General features: G+C 35.2%; 1 non-coding gene across 1 annotated transcript; it reads right to left on the reverse strand.

Annotated features, from left to right (window-relative positions):
• Window positions 1-5175: 5175 nt before the first annotated feature.
• On the reverse strand, window positions 5176-5282 carry LOC111824966. Its single transcript, XR_002828048.1, has one exon. It is a non-coding gene; the product is annotated as a U6 spliceosomal RNA (small nuclear RNA).
• Window positions 5283-22198: the final 16916 nt, after the last annotated feature.

Genomic DNA, 22198 nt, shown 5'->3' on the forward strand with positions numbered 1-22198 from the left:
CAAAAATAAAAGAAGCTTTTCCTTGCATAACTTTCCACGTGACATTCTGCTTTATGTCTGATTATTTGATGTGCAAACTGTTGTTACCATGACAAAAATGGCCTGCACACATTGTGGGGGAAGCAAAGACAACAGAATCACCTGGAAACCATCAGAAAAAGTAAATCAAATTTTTTGTTTTTTCCTCCACCCACCCTGTAGCTGTAGCTGATCACTTTACTGGGAGAGGTGAGGGGAGAAGAAAAAGGAGAGACAAAAATGAAACCTCACAGCAAATGCCTCCAGCCCATCTTCCTCTTTGGGAAGTGGCAACACTGTAGCTATTGCTGGGGAAGAAACACAATGGAATTGGAGAGCAGTAACTTCAGCATCCCAGTTGGGAACTGTAGTTTACCTAGCAATTTTCAAAGACCTGGAGAGAAAGAGAAAGAAAGAAAAAGGGGGCAGGAAGAGGCTACTTATCATTCTCAATTGCCATATTTAAAATAACCATGATGTTCAGCGCTGAAGATACATAAAGCAAATGTAAAGGGATATAAGTTAACGTATCTAATAACTGACAATTGGTTGAATATCCAACTGCATTGCACAAACAGGCACAGGGCATCCCAGTTAATTTAGCAGGTACTTTCAGTAGTGAACAAGATACATACTTTCTTTAAAAATCCCAGATGTTTTAGAAACTGCCAATTTTACTAACACTAGACTGCAATGATAAATTCAGGGGCATATGCAATTACATATGAGTGATACCTAAACTATTCTTGGAGTATTTAGGAACTGCTTCTTGTAGGATGTAACATTATAAGAAAAAGCCAAGTAAGCCTTGGTTAAATGGATAATGAATATTTCCAGGCAGTGGGGAAAAGCCCCAAGGGAAATATGCACATTACATTTAGATAAGGAAAAATAGTTCAGTGTGGCTGGAGTAGAGAATGAGGTATGGAGGGCATGCAAAGAGATGATTGTAAAGAAATAATTAGTTACTTGTGCTGTGTAAAGGAATTTGGACTTTACCTTTACCTTTAAATGGAGAATCATTGAGGACAAGAAATGATCCAATTTGCATTTTAGTAAGATCATTCTTCATGTCATTCTGGTCAGGTAAAACCTATCACCACATACCATGTTAGCTAAGCAGACACTTAGTAGCCATACTATTTAGGCATTGTCCCTTTACTTGTAATAGCCAACTTATCTACCTTATTTAAATATGTTTTGTTATTTCTAGCTTTCATGGCCTTATTTCTAGCCTCATCATCTCTTGCCAATATCATGGAAAGAATCTTTTATTTAAGCTCCCTGTTTCAAGTAATTTCCCCCATCAATACCTATTACACAGCTGCCAGTCCTCTTTCTAAAGTGTGTATAATCCTATCACCCTCCTGCTTAGAAAAAAATTATTTACTCATCATTACCTGGAGAATAATGTCTGAAATCTTTAAAATGATCTGTAATTGGTGTTTTAAAACTCAGGAGTTTCCGGATGAAATCGGAAATTACCCCCTATACACAGAGGGCAAAGAGAAACTAAAGAAAGGGGCAGGCCACCCCATATTGTAGGTGGCAGTGTTAATAAGCAAGGGAACTTATACACTAGGTTTGTCTCTGGCACACCCACCTGCCAGAAACTTAAAAGTTTAGATAGAAGCATTTATGGGGTGCGGTCATATACACTGTCTCAACACATTATTCTCACTGGTGTGTCCTTGAAAATTATTGGCTGTGGGAACGGTGGGCAGAACGTACATTCCAAGGACCACGGAGGGTGTGAAGAGCCTCTGATTGCCTGGGTCCAGTGCTCAGTTCAACTGCTATGTCCTCTCTGACCTCCTCCAACTGCAAGATGTGACTGCATAGCCTTCTCAACCGACACTACCCTGACCAGACTGCATTGTCAAGAGAACAAGGGGAATCAATCACATTATTGGATTTGGTCTCTAAAACCTTTGCACACGCTGCTCTTCTACCTATAGTTTTTCACCAGAACTAATTGACTAGAGAATTCCTTTATATCATGAAATATTCCTTTTAAATACTGTTTTCTCTTTAAAACCATCCTGATTCCCTCACATAGAGCCAGTTTTGTCCTCATCTCTTGTGTGATGTTTTGGTGACCATGTCAATGAAGTCAGTTCTCAAGTAAGATATATAGTAACTTTTGGAATATCCCTCTCTTCCTTTGCATTCTTCTCTCATGTCCTCATTTTATGTTTTTTCCCCTCCCTGTTCCTTAATAATTAACTCTAGCTATTCATTTTTCCACATATCTGTATACCAATGTCTTTGAGTTTATTATGCATATTGTATGGCTTAGTTCTCCTCTTATCATGTGTTGTTGTTTTTTCCTAATAGTTTCATTTATACCCTTCCACTTTCCTCTTTTACTGTTTATATCCCTATTTTTTCTTTTCATCATTTATTTTTCTATGTTTTTTTAATTTATCCTGTTTCTTTTTGTTCTCCAGCTTTGTGCTATCCTCCTTCTTTCTAGTCCCTTGTTATCTTAAAAAGAAAAAAAAACCCTTAAAACTTTGTTATTAACTTTTCTCATTTCATATTCTCTTCAATTAACATGATGAAAACATGTAGGAAGGGATTGTATTTGATTTGCATTGCATAGTTCCAATATAGATCTATACAGCGAGTGGCTTTTAATATATTTTGTTTTTTGTAGACTTTATTGTAAAATGCTTCCTCTAATTTATAATTTTAATTAAAATATTAAAGAAGCTAATGTATAGCAAAATTACTCTTATCATTTAAAATGTATTTTAATAGCAATAATCAGAAAGGATATTTACTTTTGGCCACCATATATTTTTAATAATTCATTTTCTTTTAGTTTGATTTTATAGCTCTAGCAGTTCAAAACCATGGCATATTTTATAACAAAATAAGCTCAACAGTTACAGTTGTTTTTATTTTAATAACTTATTTATCTTTAAAAAGTTATTATTAGGGTGACTAACATTATGAAATTCAGGGTTCTTATGACCTTGATTAAGTTCTAGAAATCATTTCTCTCTATGTGTGTGTGTATATGTATAGACCTAGCCTTTCCCATCGATAATCAGAAATCCCCAAGGCAGGAAAAGACAGTAGCATAGACCTGGCTAATAGTCACACGGCCCCATCCTCTGGCAGGCTAATGACAACATCTTGACCTAAATTATGTTTCAGTTCCTGAGCTGTAAGGTGGAAGGACTCCCTGGCTACTTTCTCATGAAACCAAACAGAGGGAAGCTGGAAACAATCTTAGAGTTGTCCTTAAGACCTAAAGAAAAGACTCATCACCCTTACCTCACCTCCCTCCAAATAGCTCCCAGCAAGACCCGGAACCCCTGACCCACAATGCCTTGTGATTTTACCCTGTATAATCTGTAACCTACACTACTCTATCTAGGAATCTGAGCTTTTGACCCTTAGCTTCCTCTTCTCTTGTATGGTGCCACTCATAATAAAAGAGTCAATATTCCACTCATCTGCTGATGGGAATTTAGGCTGTTTCCAAATCTTAGCTATTTGGATTAGAAAACTATGATACATCTACACAATGGAATACTACGCTGCTAATAAAAAAAGAAGGAATTCTTACCATTTGCAACAACATGGATGGAACTGGAGAGCATTATGCTAAGTGAAATAAGTCAGTCAGGGAAAGAAAAATACCACATGATCTCACTCATTTATGGATAATAAAGAACATTATAAACTGATGAACAAAAATAGATACAGAGGCAGAGAAGCATTGAACAGACTGTCAAACTGCAGTGGGAAGGCTGGGGAGGGGTGTAGCGGGGGGAGGTAAGAGATCAACCGAAGGACTTGTATGCATGTATATAAGCATAACCAATGGAAGCAAGACACTGGGGAGGGGGGGGGAGGGCATGTTCCAGGGGGTGGGGGAGGCCAAGGGAGGGTCAATAGGGGAAAAAAAAGGAGACATATGTACTGCTCTTTGTAATACTTTAAACAATAAAATAAAATAGTCAATATTATTCCACTGCAATTCTCTGCATTTATTATTTGGCTCTGCTAGAGCTGGTGGACAAAATTACCATTCTGTAACACTTGCAACATAAGAGATGGTTGCAACATAATAAAATTAAGAAATAATGAAATATAGACATAGCATCCTGCTTATAAAGAAGAGAGGCATAAGTGTAGTAGGTTAAAAGTATTTATTAGAGGTTCAATAAAAATCAGTTTATATAGCACATCTTTTAAGGTGACAGCACTGTGTAATGAGAAATCTAGAGTTACATTTAAAATATATAACAAATAGTTATCTTAAATAAACTTAACCAATGAGATGAAAGACTTGTTCACTGAAACTACAAATATTACTGAAAAACTTAACACAAATCAATGGAAAGACATCTCATGTACATGGATTGAAATACTTAATATTGCTAAAATGTCAACCTACCCAAAACAATCTACAGATACAATACAATCACTATCAAAAAAGATGTTTTTTTGCAGAACAACCCATCCTAAAACTCATATTGAAACTCAAAAGACCTAAAATAGGCAAAACAATCTTCAATACAAAAATCAAAATTTGAGGTCTCATGCTTTCTGATTTCAAAACTAAATACAGAGCCACAGTCATCAAACTGTGTGTTCTAGTCTACTGTTGAAACCTTCCATTTTGTTTTTTATTGTAGCTATGTCATTTTTTATTTCATCTTGATTCTTACATAAGTTGTTGATTTTTCATCCATCCGGTTTATGAACTGTATGACCCTTACTCTGAATTCTTTTTCTGACATATTGCATGCATTCATTTCATTTAGTTTCTTTTCTGGCAATTCCTTCTTTTCTTTCCTTGGAGAGTTGTTTATTTGTCTCCCCATTTTTGCTGTCTCTCTCTGGCCCTGGGCACTTTGCTTGGGGTTTGAGAGGTTGAAGACCTTATCAGGGCAATGGTCCAGAAACTGTTAGCCCAGAGGCTAGGTCTGCCTTGAGTCTCACGCCTTTATTGTCTCTGCTCTGAGTTATATCCCCTTCTCCCATGGATCTGGTCCCTCAGTTGTCTGCTTCAGATGCTTGGGGTAGTGGGAGCATGTGCATAGTTCCTCTGGTGTGTCACTCCCAGTGAGAACCCAAAGATCTGTGTAGCCCTGATACCTGTGGCAGGATGGTATTCTAGGTCCATTTGGCAGCTCAAAAAATATGGAACCCTTCAAGGATTTGGATGTCATCTTTACGCAGGGTCCATGCTAATCTTCTCTGTATCATTCCAATTTTAGTATATGTGCTGCCAAAACTAGAGCTGTAAGGCAAGTTCTTAAAAGCAAAGAATTGAACATACATGTTGTGTTTTTTTGTATGACATAATAAATTATATAAAAAGAAAAAAATATGTGTTTTGTTTTTGTTATAGGATACCTACTGTTATTACTTCTTACCATTTCATCATTAAATAATGAAATAAAAACATTCAGTTTGTTGGGTTATGGATGTAGATGTCTAAATACAAACATAAGTTTTATTGCTTCTTTTAATAAAAAGTGGTTCCACATTCATTAAAGAAAAATCTTAAAAAGAATAAAATGGAAAAGTTAACCACTGTTAATACCTTAAGGATTATCTCTCTTCATCTAATATCTCTTTCTCTCTCTCTCCCTATATATAATGGCTCCCTATGTAAAGTCATATATAGAGAGATACATTTATACATGCAATAACAGAGAGAGCATTTTGATTTTGCAAAATGAGTTCTAGAGATTGGTTGAACAACAATATGATATACTTAAAACTACTGGAGAGCAAAATGCAGACCCAGTGCATGTTCTCTCAGGCTTTGAGTCTAGACTAGCACTAGCATTAAGACAGAAGCAAGTAATTTAACCTCTCTGGGTCTCAGCTTTCTATGCTGTGAACTGGGGTGATGGTAGCTACTTTGTGGGTGGTTGTGAACACATATAAGATTATGCAGGAAGGAAGCCCAGCATAGGTCATACACAAATGATCTTCAACAAGAGAAATTCAATAGGAAGACAAATATAGTCAACCCATGATAACAATTTCCCTCTGAACATTCTCAGCCTCACAGATGTGCACCTTATGGTGCAACTCTAGGTGTCTTGTCCTTGTTATTGACTGGCTTAGGAGTGAGGACCTAATTCCAGATAAACCAATCATGTTTTTACCTTGGATTTTAAAAATACTAGACCTAAGGGAGCAGTTTATGCCTTCTCTGGTGGTGAGAGTGAGAGAAATAAGATCAGGAAGCCCTGCACTAAGATCATCTCTCCCACCACCTCACCCCAACACTATGGAAGGAGCTGATCTACAGCAGAAATAAATCAAGACAAAACATGTAAAGAGAAACTGAAATAAAGGGTGGGAAAACAGAATGAATGTATTTATAAGATGATTTTATTAGAAGATGTTTCAAAAATCATTGCAAAAATATGTAACAAGATATTAAAAAACAAGTCAAAGATGTCTTGATATTCATATTAATACTACAAGTAAAAATTTTTTTGAAATAAATTTTATACAGGTATTTCCTAAAAGTACATTTTTTTATTTATAAATTAAAAGTACTTTACCAAGTAAAAAAAAATAGTTACTTTTTTTGGTTTGTTTTACTCAAAGTGAAATACTCTTGATAATGATATGGAAAACATGCAACATTTCCTGTGACACATGATAACTTGGACTACATAGTAATTGGACTAAAGAGCACAAATACAAATATCTGATGTATTCAAGAAATTGAAGTATAAACACATTAAATACTATAAAGTTTCTTTAAACACCTTTACTTTGAAGAAAAAAATTCGTAAGAATCAGCAAACTATATTTTCCTCTTCTGAAATAAATGTTTCTTACTTATTCCTTATATAATATCCTAAACTTAAGAGCTACAGCCCAGTTATCTATTACTGATTTCCATAAAAATAGTTGTATTTATTAATGGCTTAAGAAACAAATATTCCTAATCATATTAGAAGTGACATATTTGAATTAATATAGTTGATTTTATTATAAATAATAAATTTTACTTGAAAGTCTTATTTTTTTAATTCTTAAATTACTTAAAGGCAATTAAAGAAAGAAGTTTATGAGCTAGGTAAACACAATTTAAGAGATAACTTAAACTCCATTGCTGAAATAATACTCCTCTTGCAGGTACACAAGCTATTATAGTAACACATAAAAAATAAATACATCCTCAATTAGAATATATATGTAGAAAATTGTGGCAACAAATTTTCAACCCAAATTTCCAATCCAGTTGTTCTGAATTGCTCCCAGCTTTCAGAATTGCTATCTACCATGTATGTGATATATGAACAATTTAATACATTTCTAAGTACAAATAAAGTAGTTTAAATAGTTTACATATCAATAAGGCTTATGTTAAATGTAAACATTTAAGTGAGTTGTGAAATATATTAAAGTAAATAATCTTTTTAATTCTTAATTGACCATTACAGCAAATGCCAAGTGGGGCAAAAGTAGGTCTACAGTGTTTCATATGGAAAATGTATAAATGAATAAATTTTATAAATTTAAATTTATAAAAGGAATTTTGAGATCATGTACTTGAATTTTCTTTATTTCTTCATTTCTTGTCTTCCCCAAAGTCAGTGATTGCAGATCTAGAAACAACATTTTTAGTTTAGTACTGATTTAAACATACCATATTATGCCTTCATGTAGGGAAAAAGCCTAGAAATACCGATATCTTTACATAATATCAACCAGCTACACGAAAATTTTAATAATTATATTAAATCAGAGTGTGAGGCACTCCAGGTGCTAAAATAATAAAGAAAAATACTAACTATCCCTACAAAGTCTTAGAATCAATTCAGTAGGAAAGCTAAAATCAATCAAATGAGAGAAAAAATTATACACATAGCAAAACATGATATGACATAAGAGAGTTATAAACAAAGTAAAATTAAGAATTCAAAGTATGGATTTGGTAGTCACTAAATCTATTCTGGAGCAGCAAAGTTTATAAGAAAATAAAATTACTTCATAATAATAGCTGGCTATATCCTACTTAGAAGAGCAAGGTTAAGCCTATTCTTCAGCACCAGTGGAGTGAAGACACATTGTATAACAGGGAACGTCAAATTCAATCTCTTTAAAATGACTATGCAAGTTGTATGAGTTCCCTGTAACTGTTGGATATTAAACCCTTATCAGAGATAATATTGGCAAATATGTTCTCCCATGTAGTGGGCTTTATTGTTGTTTTGTTCATGGTTTCTTTTGCTGTGCAGAAGCTTTTTATTTTGACGCAATCCCATTAGTTTATTTTCTCTTTAGTTTCCATTGCCCTAGGAGCTGTATCGGTGAAAATATTGCTTCGGCATATGTCTGAGATTTTGCTGCCTGTGAGTTCCTCTAAGATTTTTATGGTTTTCCTTTCCCATCTTACGTTTAAGTCCTTTATTTATTTTGAGTTTATTTTTGTGTATAGTGTAAGTTGGTTGTCTAGTTTAATTTTTTTGCATGTATCTGTTCAATTTGCACAACACCATTTACTGAAGAAACTGTCTTGACTCCATTGTATGCTCATGCCTCCTTTGTCAAATATTAATTGAGCACAGTGGTTTGGGTTGATTTCTGGGTTCTCTATCCTATTCCATTGGTCTATATGTCTGTTCTTGTGTCAGTACCAGGCCAAGATTTACAGGGAACTCATACAACTTAACAAAAGGAAGATAAACAATCCAATCAAAAAATGGGAAACAGACCTAAATAAATACTTTTCGAAAGAGGACATACAGAAGGCCAAGAGACATATGAAAACTTGCTCAAAGTCACTAATCATCAGAGAGATGCAAATCAAAATGACAATGAGGTACCATCTCACACCTGTCAGAATGGCTATCATCAACAAATCAACAAATCAACAAACAACAACTGCTGGCAAGGATGTGGAGGAAAAATGAACCCCCGTGCATTGATAGTGGGACTGCAGACTGGTGCAGCCGCTCTGGAGAACAGTATGGAGTTTCCTCAAAAAACTAAAAATGGAACTCCCATTTGACCCAGTGATCCCACTTCTAGGAATACATCCTAAGAAACTAGAAACACCAATCAGAAAGGATATATGTACCCCTATGTTCATAGCAGCACCATTTACCATAGCTAAGATTTGGAAAAAGCTTAAGTGCCCATCAGTAGATGAATGGATTAAAAAACCGTGGTACATCTACACAATGGAATACTATGTTGCTGTAAAAAGGAAGGAACTCCTACCATTTGCAACAGCATAGATAGACCTGGAGAGCATTATGCTAAGTGAAATAAGTCAGTCAGAGAAAGATAAATATCACATGATCTCATTCATTTGTTGGATATATTTAACAACATAAACTGATGAACAAAAACAAGTCCAGAGACAGAGAAGCATCAATCAGACCATCAAACCTCAGAGGGAAGGCACAGGAGGGTGGGAGTAAGGCAGAGAGATCAACCAATGGAATTGTTTGCACGCATATAAGCCTAACCAATGGACACAGACACTAGAGGGGTGAGAAATGAGTAGTGGGGGTGGGAGTGGAGGATAGCAATGGGAGGATAAGTACACATATGTAATGCCTTAATCAATAAAGAAAAATAAAATAAAATGGCCATGCAAAACACATAAGGGACATAGAAATTTTAAAAATGCTTTTGGTTCTCTAGTGCATTCTAGTTCTCTATAATATGTAATCAGCGTATGTACTATACATACTGCTAAAGAAATAAGATGCAAAAAGCTGGTCATTTGAAAGGAATGAAGATGGAATTATCAAGCATACAAATTTTCCACACTTCACTTCAAACTAAAGTCTACACAAAGGCATAGTCAGTATCATTCAGCAACAACTGGCAATAACAGAGTGTACTATACATAGGGCGTAATATTTGTTAAAATACTCTAAGATACTAATGCTATTTTCTACCATAATCACCAACAAGAATAATGGCAAAAGGGTCTCAAAAAATAAAATATTGTCATTAAAATCAAATTCCTGTCTCACATCACCATGTATCAGTTAATATACCAACATTTACCACAGTTTTTTTAAAAAATACTGTAATATTTAAAGCAAGTGGAATGAGATGCTTACATTCAGATGGTATTCCTCACAAAAATTTTGTACTGTGGGTCTACTGGTGGCCTCCTGGGGCTTTAGTGGGATGCAGAGCCTAATGTATTAAATTAGCCATATTTTAGAAGTTTGAAACTAAGGAGTAATTGCCAACAACCAAATTAATGAAATAATAGATTTGCACTGAAGAAAACAAATTCAAAAGGACCGAACTGAAAAGACTGGATTAAGATGGAAAGAGGAGTTTCCAAGTGGGGAGAAAATGGGCTTGTCTGTAGTCATTTCTTATTTTCCTGCATGCCACCCCCAGCTTGAATGAATGCAAGTTTTAAAGGAGTTAAAAAGGATAAACAGTAACTAATCCTCACTCATTTTCCACACTCATTCTGAAGCAGCTGCATAATAATCTTTAAATCCTTGACATTACTTGATTATGCAGTTTAATTAGCACAACACTCATGGCTGAATATTAGAGGTTTTTCATCTCAGATCTCATACCACTTTTAAAATCACATTTTTGAATGCCCTAGTTTTAATAACAATCCACTAAGCATAATGTGCATCATTTACATCAAAAATATCATTTATTTTTAAAAGCATATTAAGTTTTGTTCACAATTTTTCCAGAATCCTCATTTAAAAATTGATATTGTGCTGCTCAAATGGATTTATTTTTTATTAAAAGAATCAACATATTTCACACAATGTTTTAAAATCCTATATGATAAAAGCCTAATATGCTAAGTGTCTGGTCGACTGCTAGGCTGTTCAACTAATCAAAGCGTAATATGCTAATGATATGCTAAGGCCGCTATGACATGCACTGACCACCAGAAGGCAGACATGACCTGCACTAACCACTAGGGGGCAGACACTCTGACCAGTAGGTTAGCTTGCTGCTGGGGTTCAGTAGATCGGGACTGAGCGAGACAGGCCGAACAAGCCCTGGAGCCCTCCCATGGTCCCTTCCCAGCTGGCCAACTTCCCACGTCTCTAGCCAGCCCCGATCATGCACCACTGGGGTCCCTCAGCCTGGCCTGAGCCCTCTCTTAATCCTTGACCCCTCAGGGGATGTTGCAGAGCCAGTTTCGGCCTGATCCCACAGGGGGAGCACCGCTCAGCCAGAAGCCGGGTTCACGGCTGGTGAGTGCAACAGCGGTGGTGGGGAGCCTCTCCCACCTCTGCAGCAGTGCTAGGGATGTCTGACTGACGGCTTAGGCCCGCTCCCCTGCGAGAGGGCGCAGGCTGGACTGAGGGACCCCCCCAAGTAAATGAATTTTGTGCACTGGGCCTCTCATAACATATATAAGAATGTTTCAAGCTTGCTTGTACATGATTATAATTTTAAATATTAAAGAAATTCCCACAGGTCACAAGATTATGAAACTTCTTGCAGGATTTTAAGATCACATTCCATAAAAAATTCTATTTCTAGTAAGCAGATTTTACAGAGAAAGAGCTCCTATTACATAAATTTTTATGTTACTTGCATGAAAGAAAGTATCAATAACTTATGTGTCCATGTAGAAGTTACATTTTTATGTACATATGAAATATACATATATATATATATATATTATCCCAAAAATGTATACATACACCTTGAATAAATTATAAAGGCAATGTTTATTAAAATACATTTTACTTCAAAATTGAGCTACCAGCTGTTAAAGTATTTATACATTTTTTGGGGAAACTGTGTATATAGATAGATATGTATATTAATATCCTATACAATAAAGAGCTAACATGCTAATTAGACCAAACAGCAGAATGACCATCAGGACGAAGCGAGGGCTGTGAGTGCTGAGGCAGCCAGGGCTGCGAGGGCAGAGCCTCTTGCACAAATTTCATGCATTGGGCCTCTAGTATAGACAGATAAAGGATAGATAGATGATAGATAGATATATAGATAGATGATAAATAGATCTGATTGTTGAATTAGCCTCTGAGTTCATTGTTTATCCCCAGATTATTATTTTTTAATTCTAAAGATATTTTATTTACTTAAGTGGGTGAAAAACATCTCATGTACATCAAATTAATACCAAAATTATTTTTATCACTTAAACGGAAAGCTTTGTAGAGAAACTTTCCAACAGATATAATGTTAATTTTTGGTGGTAAGTTTAACTTATATTTTAAATCATTGAAATCTCATTTTAAATTAATTTTTACTACTGTGTGTTTGTTGCGCATTTTTCCAAGTATGCCTCTACTGCTAAAAAATAAATATTGTTCCTTTTACAACCTGGTCCATTGATTTTTAAGGATCTATTCAGGTGCAAATATTTACATCCCATATTGTCACACTTTCTAAATTATGAAGTTTTCTCCCTTTGAATTACTTTAAGACAATTTATAAAGTGCTTGCTGTAGGAAGGACCCTCATAAACATTGTTTTTATGCTTGTTTCTGTCTTTAGGATACATTTCTCTCCCTCCTACTTATGAGAAAAGGCCAGATTGTCCTTCCTCTCTTTACCTATACAGACAGAGTTACCTTTCCTAGCAGAAGCTTAGAAAAACATAAGAAGTAGAAAGCAGGGTGCTACAAAATAGGATTCACAGAGTAGCAGAGATATGTTATGTTTAATAGCTTCTATAAATAAATTGCACCATGTCATGAAAATACTCCCTTATTAAATACTAGAGGCCCGATGCACAAAATTTGTGCAAGAGTAGGCCTTCCTTCCCCTGGCTGCCAACACTGGCTTCCCTCTGGAACCTCACACCCGGGCTTCCCTCTGGCCACTGGCAGGCACCCGGGACCTGGGCTTTCCTCACAGAGGGAGGCCCTGCCCACCGCCACAGCCCACTGGTAGGTGGCCTGGGTCTCCCTCTTTGGGACAATTGTGAAGCCCCCAATTGATCACCCCACTGGCCTGTGGCCCGGGCCTCCCTCTGCGGGGCAATCATGGGGCAATGTCCAGGCCCCCGACCAATCGCTGTTTGGCCGTTCAGTCGATTTGCATATTATGCTTTTATTATATAGGATGGTTTATAGCAATTTGGAAAATGTTCACAACCATAAAGTATTGGCAACTGATACTAAAATCCTAAATTAATAACCCAAGTCCTATTACTGTACTATGCATGCTATTGTAAGCACAGTCCAGCTACTGCTATGAGAGGAATTAGCCACACTGAAGAGTGCCTGGACAGGGTGGGAGTCTTATTATCTCTGCTAGGGAAATGGCATACAGTTCACAAGTGGCACGGCAGACATTTGGCATTTATGTTTTCTAACAATTATCCATGCATCAGTCTAAAGAAATAACACTGAAGGACTGTGTGAGTATGTGTATATATTCGTTCTCATGCTCAATAATTTTTTATAATAAAGTGACATCATCATATCTGGAAGAATTTATAAGCATTTGTGGAATAATTTTATTGGTTAAACATGTAATAATTTGAAAATTGGTTTGCTACTTACCCCATAACTTTCACCCACAAAGCCAGATGACTTCTTTCATACAAGTCAGCATGACATGATTTTGTGGAAGTTCACATAACTCTTTCCTCAAACAATGGGTTAGTCTGATTTATCCTTTGTCCATTTATTGTAATGTCTTTGCAATACATATTTCTATCCCCTTATCTATTCATTTTTATAGAGCACTGTTAGCTAAACCTACATCTTTCAGACTATTGCACTCAAGAAAATAAATGTTAGAGGATTTTATACCAGCTATCCATAACCAACGCATGAATAATAATAATTGCACATTTCCAAAAATATAATGAATAAAGGTATGTAATTAAAACTCTAAGATTTCTTAAAATAAAAAGACATCATTTCATGTGTTAAGGAAAATAATGGATTTATGGATCTCTTTATTAATATGATTACAATATAACTTGTGTTAAAAGTGCCTTTTCTCAGATGTTATTAATTAAATATACTTAATTATTTTAATTTTTACAGTTTGATGCAAAAAATTTTGTATTTGCAATTGCATTATACACTTACCTCCATTTGTCTATATACAAATATATACCAACATTCCTTGAACTTAGTACACGCTCAATAGCTATAAATTAACTATAAAAGAATATTTATATAAAATCATATTTATATTAAGTATTTGTATATAAGTAGTTTATACTAAGTACTATTTAATACTAAATATATTTATATTTAAGTAAATATATAATTGAACATTAAAATATTGATACATGAATTTATAACTGAAGTATTAGTATTTATATGTAGATAAGTCATTTATTTAGCTTATGTAAATTTATATATTTTGTAATAATATATATGTAAGCAAGTATGTATAGGGAGTTCGCAAAAATGTATACAAATATTAACAACTGATAGCTCAATTTTGAAAATGAAATGTATTTCAATAAACACTGCCTTTATAATTATTCAAAATGTGTGTATACATTTTTTTCAGGAAACCCTATACATAAAATAATTACCAAATATAATTTAAAATTTTAAAGTATGTAGCAAACATATAAAGAATATATGAAAACACATATGTACTATTAAAAGAAATGTGCTTTAAAAGAAATGCACTGTAATAAAATAAAGCCTTATGGAAATAGCCTTATAATGCGATCCAGGTCAAGAGAGAGCTGTTCAAGTTTAGAGCTATGTTAAAGATACATATGCTGACATTTACATTCATATGTATACACTGAGTGGCCAGATTATTATGATCGGCCAGATTATTATGACCACCCCATCAGTACTTCATTGGGCCACCTTTTGCCTTCAATACTGCGGTGATTCTTCTTGGCATTGACTCCAAGAGATGTTGAAAGGTGATGCGAGGAATCTGACACCATGCCTGATGAGTAGCACTGTCCGGTTCTGTGAGATTTAGTGGTTGTGGAACCAGCTGCCTGATGGCTCTTTTAACTTCGTCCCACAAATGCTCAATTGGATTGAGATCTGGTGATTGTGGGGGCCACCTAAGCAAGGTAAAGTCTCCCTCATGTTCTTGAAACCACTCCTGCACAATACGAGCACCGTGGCATGGCGCATTGTCTTGTTGGAAGAAGCCATCTCCATTGGGATACGCCATCAACATGATAGGATGAACTTGATCAACAACAATACTTAGGTATGTTGTGCTATTCAGACATTTATAATGGTCTGGCCCTCTTGTTACTTCAGCGCAAAATTATAGCTAATTTGCCTACAAACGTCAGGTGGGCATAATAATCTGGCCACTCAGTCTATATGGTGCAGAAGTATAAAGGTTCTCTGTGTCAGATACCTACTAGTCGAATCCTCAGGTTTTAAGGTGTGCTCAGTTTTTTAAAGCAGTTTTACCAATTAACACTCCACCTCCAGTGCTTGCTACTCCACATCTAGCCATTACCAACATCTGTTTTCTCAAAGATGTTCATTTCATGTACAGAAAACAGTGCCTACCTTTAGCACAGATGTCACTCTATATTACCCTGATTACTGATATATCAATTGTGATAGATCTACCTACCTACATACATACCTACCTACCTACCTACCTATCTTTACCTATCAAAATGATAGGCAATTTCTACTTTCTCTTCTTTGAAAATCTTTTTTTTAGTTTGTTCTTTTCATGTTGATTTATAAATATTATTTTTATATTTAGTAACTAATCTTTCAACAGTTAAATGCCTTCCAATAGTTTATGGTGCTTCTTTCCACTTCCTTACATATTTTTTAATATGTTGAAGTTGTTAATGTTGGATAATCCCATATAATAAAAGGCTAATATGCAAATCTACCGAATGGCAGAACAACCGGTTGCTATGAGGCGCACTGACCACCAGGGGGAAGATGCTCAATGCAGAAGCTCCCCACTGGTGGTCAGTGCGCTTTCACAGGGGGAGTGCTGCTCAGCCAGAAGCCCTGAGCCAGGCAGCGGTGGCAGGAGTCTCTTCCGCCTCCATGGCAGTGCCAAGGATGTCCAACTGCTGGCTTAGGCCCACTCCCCATAGGGAGCCCTTAGTCAGACATCCCCTGAGGGATCCTGAACTGTGATAGGGCACAGGCTGGGCTGAGGGAACCCCCCCACCCCCAGTGCACGAAATTCGTGTACCAGGCCTCTAGTTTATGAATATTTTCTAAAACATTTTAAAGATTTCTTTAATTAATTTTCAGAGAGAGAGGAAGGGAGAAGGAAAGAGAGACATCAATGTGAGATCAGTTGCCTCCTATAGCCCCCTACTGGGGATCGAGCCTGCAACATGGGCATGTGCACTGACCTGGGGAATCAAACTATCAACCTTTTCATGTATGGGATGATCTCAGCCATCTGAGCCATACTAGCAAGGGTGCTTCTGTTTAATTTTTTATCCTGTATAACATGTCCTGTAATCATCATAAATATGATTTCTTGTACTGTATTTTGAACATTTAGTGTACTATATATTTTCTTTGAATTTTTAACTGTATATTTTTTGAGGTAAGAATTCAGTTCCTTTTTTGATCAGATACTTGCATCAACAACCACAACAAAAAAATGAGACTCTCTTCATCTGCCAATTCCATCTCTGTCTCAACTTTCTCCAAATTGATATATAGATTCAATGCAATCATATTAAAATCAAGTCACTTAGCTATCTTTAGACATTTGTATTTATATCAAAATTTTAGACTAGCCATATCAAATACTACAAAACACATTCATGATTTTAATGTGATTGCATTGAATCTATATATCAATTTGGAGAAAGTTAAAATCTGCTATAATAGTAAGCTTTTTATTTAACTAAATAGTATATATCTACATAAAAGATATTTTTAATATATTTATGAAGTCTTTAAATTTTATCCATAAAAGTTTTACACATTGTTATTTATTCCTTTTCACCATATATTACTAAAATATTTTATCATATATGGTAAATAGAATTTATGCCTGAAAGTGAGTATACTTCCTCTTCTGTTTATATACATTCTTATGGGTATTGAGGAAATAATTGACTTGGATTTGGGTTTTGGTGTTAGTTTAGGCTCTTCAGTACTTCTCAGGCTTAAAATTCCTTCAACAACTGGTTGAATTTTTGTGTGCTTTATGTTTGCACTGGGTTCCTAAAAAAATGTTTTCAGTATTTCTGCTCTATTTTCAGCAGTTCCTATATGGAGGGGATCCCTCCCCAGTATTTGACAGCTATTGGTGACAGACAGGAAATCTCAATTCTCCTGTTCGAACATAAATCTCAGTAGGCCCTGTACACAGGGACCTTGATAGTATAACATAGTTGTGATGATATTTAGTCTCATTCTCTTACTCTTCATTTAGTAGGCTGTTCATAGTACAAACTCAGTAACTTCTCACTAAAAAATATGAAACTATTAAGATCATTTTTATAAAGTTAGTATAAAGCAAAATGTTTCCGGGAGAAAAGCTTTTTTTCTGGAATAATTATAATACAAAAATCATATCCCCTCCTTATTTTTAAATAAAGAAATATAAAAGATTAATTAAAGATTCTAAACTTCAACTTATATATGAGCTTAACATTTTCAATTCCCTTTATCTAATATTATCTTTGCTAACATGAAAATAGAAGTATAGCACTTTCCACAAAGAACAAGATGACATCCTAAATATATTCCTTTGGATATAAAGTTATATATTCTCATTTCAGGATAGTAGTCTCAAGCACAATAAACCTCAACTGAAAAGGACTTCATATTTAGATAGAAAAAGTGCCATGTCTAATTTATTTATAAATGACTAATCTACCTACAATAAAGTTTGACTTGAATATTTAGGAAATAGAATAAAATATTCATATTCTGTATTCATATAAGCTTTTAAGGGGTAATTATCTGCACTATTGTCTAATTAGAAATTTAAAGATATTCTACTTCATAATATAGTTGAATGCAGTACAGTCAACTAAGCCATCATTAAAACCAAGAATGATCAAAGTATTTTAAGTTCTGAACATAGTTAAGTGAATATTGAATTAATTATTTCTTCAAATAAAACCCCAAAGGATCTATAAAACAGTCTTAATATATTTTCTTTCTCCATTATCCACTTAAAACTTGGAAAATGTTTCACATTTAGTCTTATCGTACCAAGTTATAAGCTACACTTTGGAATTCAATGAGATAAGCAGTTGTATTTGAAATAATTTAATTAATTAAATCTGATTGATTCATTAATAAGCTATAGAACTAAGATATATGTCTTCCTAAAGTTCCAAGAAGGTCATTTTCAAGTCTACAGTTTTTTGTCCTTTAAAACCTTTAATAATCATAACAGTAACAACAAAACCAACACTAACATTAATTGACTGCTCCTATGTATGACATTGTTTAAACTCTACACATATTGCTAAACATGTCACATCCTGCTTTCATGTATTGTAATCTGAGTCATGCAGTAATTTGGCCAAGGTTACAAAGTTTTTTATTGGAAAGCAGCATTTAAAATCAGACAAACTGATGCTGGACTCTTAAACGTTAACCATTATATTCTACTAGAGGCCCAATGCACAAAATTTGTGCAAGAGTAGGCCTTTGCAGCCCGGGCGGCTGCCTCGATCCCTCACAGCCCTGTGGCTGCGGCCCCCGCTTTGTCCAGAAGGTTGTCCGAAAGGTCGTCCGGAAAGTTGTCTGGATGGTCGTTCTGCTATTCGGCTGTTCAGTCAATTTGCATATTACACTTTTATTATTATAGACTAGAGGCCCGGTACATGAAATTCGTGCACTCAGGAGGGTCCCTCAGTCTGTCCTATGCCCTCTCGCAGTCCGGGAGCTCTTGGGGGATGTCTGACTGACAGTGCCGGCAGTCGCACATTCTTAGCACTGCTGCAGAGGTGGGAGAGGCTCCTGCCACTGCTGCTGCACTCACCAGCCCTGAGCCCAGCTTCTGGCTGAGCGGCGCTCCCCCTGTGGGAGCGCACTGACCACCAGGGGGAAGCTCCTGCATTGAGCATCTGCCCCCTAGTGGTCAGTGCGCATCATAGCAACCAGTCATTCTGCCTTTCAGTCGATTTGTATATTAGCCTTTTATTATATAGGATATAGATGAGATCTGAACCAATTCTCTGCTTTTGAAGTAGAAACCTATGCATACTATATCCTAAATGTTAAAAAAAAATGTTTCTTTGAAGGTCAGGGCAACTTCCAATTAATGAAGGGCATCATTACAGGAATACAAGTGACTTTTACCAACCATAACCATCCACTGCATGCCAATTCCCAGAACAGAAGAAAATTCTTTCTGAGGATCTTTGTTGTAGGTATTTAACAAAGAAATCACTTTTCCATTTTTATAGCCTTGAACTGTAAAACACTTTATGTTCCACTATAATCTCAATTATCACATTTCCTTTACCACAATACTGTGAAAATCAATAAATTGTGGCTTGTCCGAAGTCATAAAGCTAATAAGTAAGAAATCCAGAACAAAAAAGAATATATTACATGAATCCTATGATTTTTCCACCCCACAACACTGCATCCTGCATGTGTGTAAATGTGCAACAGTATTCTTTATGTCATAGTGACCATCAAAATTAGTTACAATGATGGTTCATTTCAGTCCAGAAAGTTTTAAGCTACCAAGTAAAAAGAAAAGGGGGGGATATTACAGAACGTAATGTGCAATTAATAGTATAATGAAAGTAACTTAAGAAATATTTAAATCAAAAAGAGACTGAGGAAGAAGGCATAATGTACTAGTAAATGAATTCAAAGCATAGGCTTGGAACATAGTGACGTTATGATGATGATGATGATGAAACAAATAAGAAAATTGAAATTGGTGATTCTATCTACAGCTTCATAAATAATCAAACATGCCCAGCTGGCGTGGCTCAGTGGTTGACCATCGACCTATGAACCAGGAGGTCATGGTTAGATTCCAGTCATGGCACATGCCCAGGTTGCAGTCTCTACCCCTAGTGGGAGGCATGCAGGAGGCAGCCCATCAATGATTCTCTCTCATCATTGATGTTTCTATCTCTCTTTCCCTCTCCCTTCCTCTCTAAAATCAATAAAATGTATGTTTTAAAAATAATAATCAAAATAATGGGAAACATATCTCAACTGAGAGCACATTTGTGGGAGGGGTGTGCATGTGTGTTGATGTGTATATGTATGCAATTAGAATCAAATTATTATATTTTATTAAAGAAAGTGTATACAATTATCAAGGTAACCTATAGTATAAAACTTCTTTTTAAAACACAAATAAAACTTATAAACTACTGAACATTTTGGTTGCTGTTAATCCTCACCCAAGGACATTTTCCCATTGATTTTTAGGGAGAGTGGAAGAGATAAGCAAAGACAGAGAGAAACATCGATGTGAGAGAAACACAATTGGTTGCCTCCTGCATGCATCCCAACCAAGACCCTGGGAGGAGTCTGCAACCAAAGTATGTGCCCTTTACTGGAATCAAACCAGGACCCTTTGGTCCTCAGACTGACACTCTATCCACTGAGCCAAACCTGCTAGGGAACTACTGGATAATTTTTACTGCATCTAGGAATTTAACTCACAACAGTTTTAATTGGTCATATTTATGAAAGCCTTCTGGTCAAGTTTCAACACATGTTATATGAGTAATTTTTTTGTATTTTAAACTCATAAACCCAGAAACTATAGCAACAATTATGTGTCTGTCTATAGTAATAAGAGGGTATTATCATAGGGCATTAAAAGTTTCATATGATAAGAGGAAATCAGGATTCAAACAATTTTAAATCCAAAGTTATATTTATTTGGGTATGGTATCACTTTCAAATGTAGAAGAAAAAATATAGTACAAATGCAAAATTAAATATCATTGACCTTTAAACAACATGAATTTGAACTGACTCTAATTATATATGGAGTTTTAAAATAAATGTCATAAGTATATTTTCTCTTTCTTATGATTTTTATTAACATTTTATTTTCTCTAATTCATTGTAAAAATACAACATATAATACACATAACATGCAAAATATTCATTAATAGACTCTTTATGTTATTGTTAAAGTTTCTGGTTAATTGTAGGCCATTAGTGGTTACTAGTAAAGTTTTGGGAAAACAAAAGTTATGCATGGATTTTCAACTACACAGAGGTTGGCACCTCTTACAACTTCATTGTTCAAGGGTTTAATTGTATAGCTTTCCCCCATTTTCCTGTCTGATAATGGCAAGTGGAAGAACATATTCCTTTTTTTTCACTTGAAATGTGATATAATTACTAAATTAATAAAAGCCACAGATTCTTTCTTACCTTTTCACCTTGTGATTTTCAACTCCACTTCCACTCTTGTATCCATTATGGAACAGTTCTTATTAAAAATTTTAATTGCTACATGTAATTATTTATTGGATATGTTTCACCAACTACAAAATAGCAAAGTAGTTCTTATTGATACTTTAATCTGCCTACTATCAAGTAAATGTTCACAAATACGTTTTAAAGAAATGAATACCTTTATGTAATATTTCCATTCACCTGTCAAAGATTAAGTAGGAGTTTAATAGACTGAAGTAGATGGTCAGGCCTTGATAGAAGTTTGTTATTCTTCAGAAAAAAGTAAGTGATAAAAGCCACCAAACAACTGCCAGAACCCTTACATTGCCTTCACCATCGACAGGTCAATACCAGGATAGTTGAACATTTTCTCCATACTAATATAGGTAACCAGTTCTCCCCATGTTAAGGGGACATAGTTAAAATATACAGGGAGCATGTCAGGCAGATAGCTTGAATTCCCTGGGGTTCTAGTAAAAATCAATTCAGGTCTTAGCAACAAAAAATATATACTATTATTGTTTTCCAATGCTGAAGTCAATTTTAAAAACACATGAATGATTATTTGACTTTTGGAAATATTATCTTTAAGAAAAAATAATCATTTTAATGTAGTTTTCCGTCATTATTAAAACCAAGTTTTCATTATTATAACTAAGTTTCTTCTTAAAAAAAATAATGATGGCTGGGTATGGAAACAGTGTGCTTGCTTCCTCCCATGACCCTACCAAAATTACAACTAAATTATAGAACAGCCACTCTTGAGAACCCCCTGAAAACTAGCTGAACATAAATCCTATAACTAAGGATATAAAGAAGCCACATCCAGATTGGTAGGAAGGGTAGAGAAGTGAAATGGGCTGGTCCCACACCCATGTATGGCAGTTAAA

Source organism: Myotis lucifugus, unplaced genomic scaffold, assembly GCF_000147115.1.
Source record: "Myotis lucifugus unplaced genomic scaffold, Myoluc2.0 scaffold_9, whole genome shotgun sequence".
NCBI lineage: Eukaryota > Metazoa > Chordata > Mammalia > Chiroptera > Vespertilionidae > Myotis > Myotis lucifugus.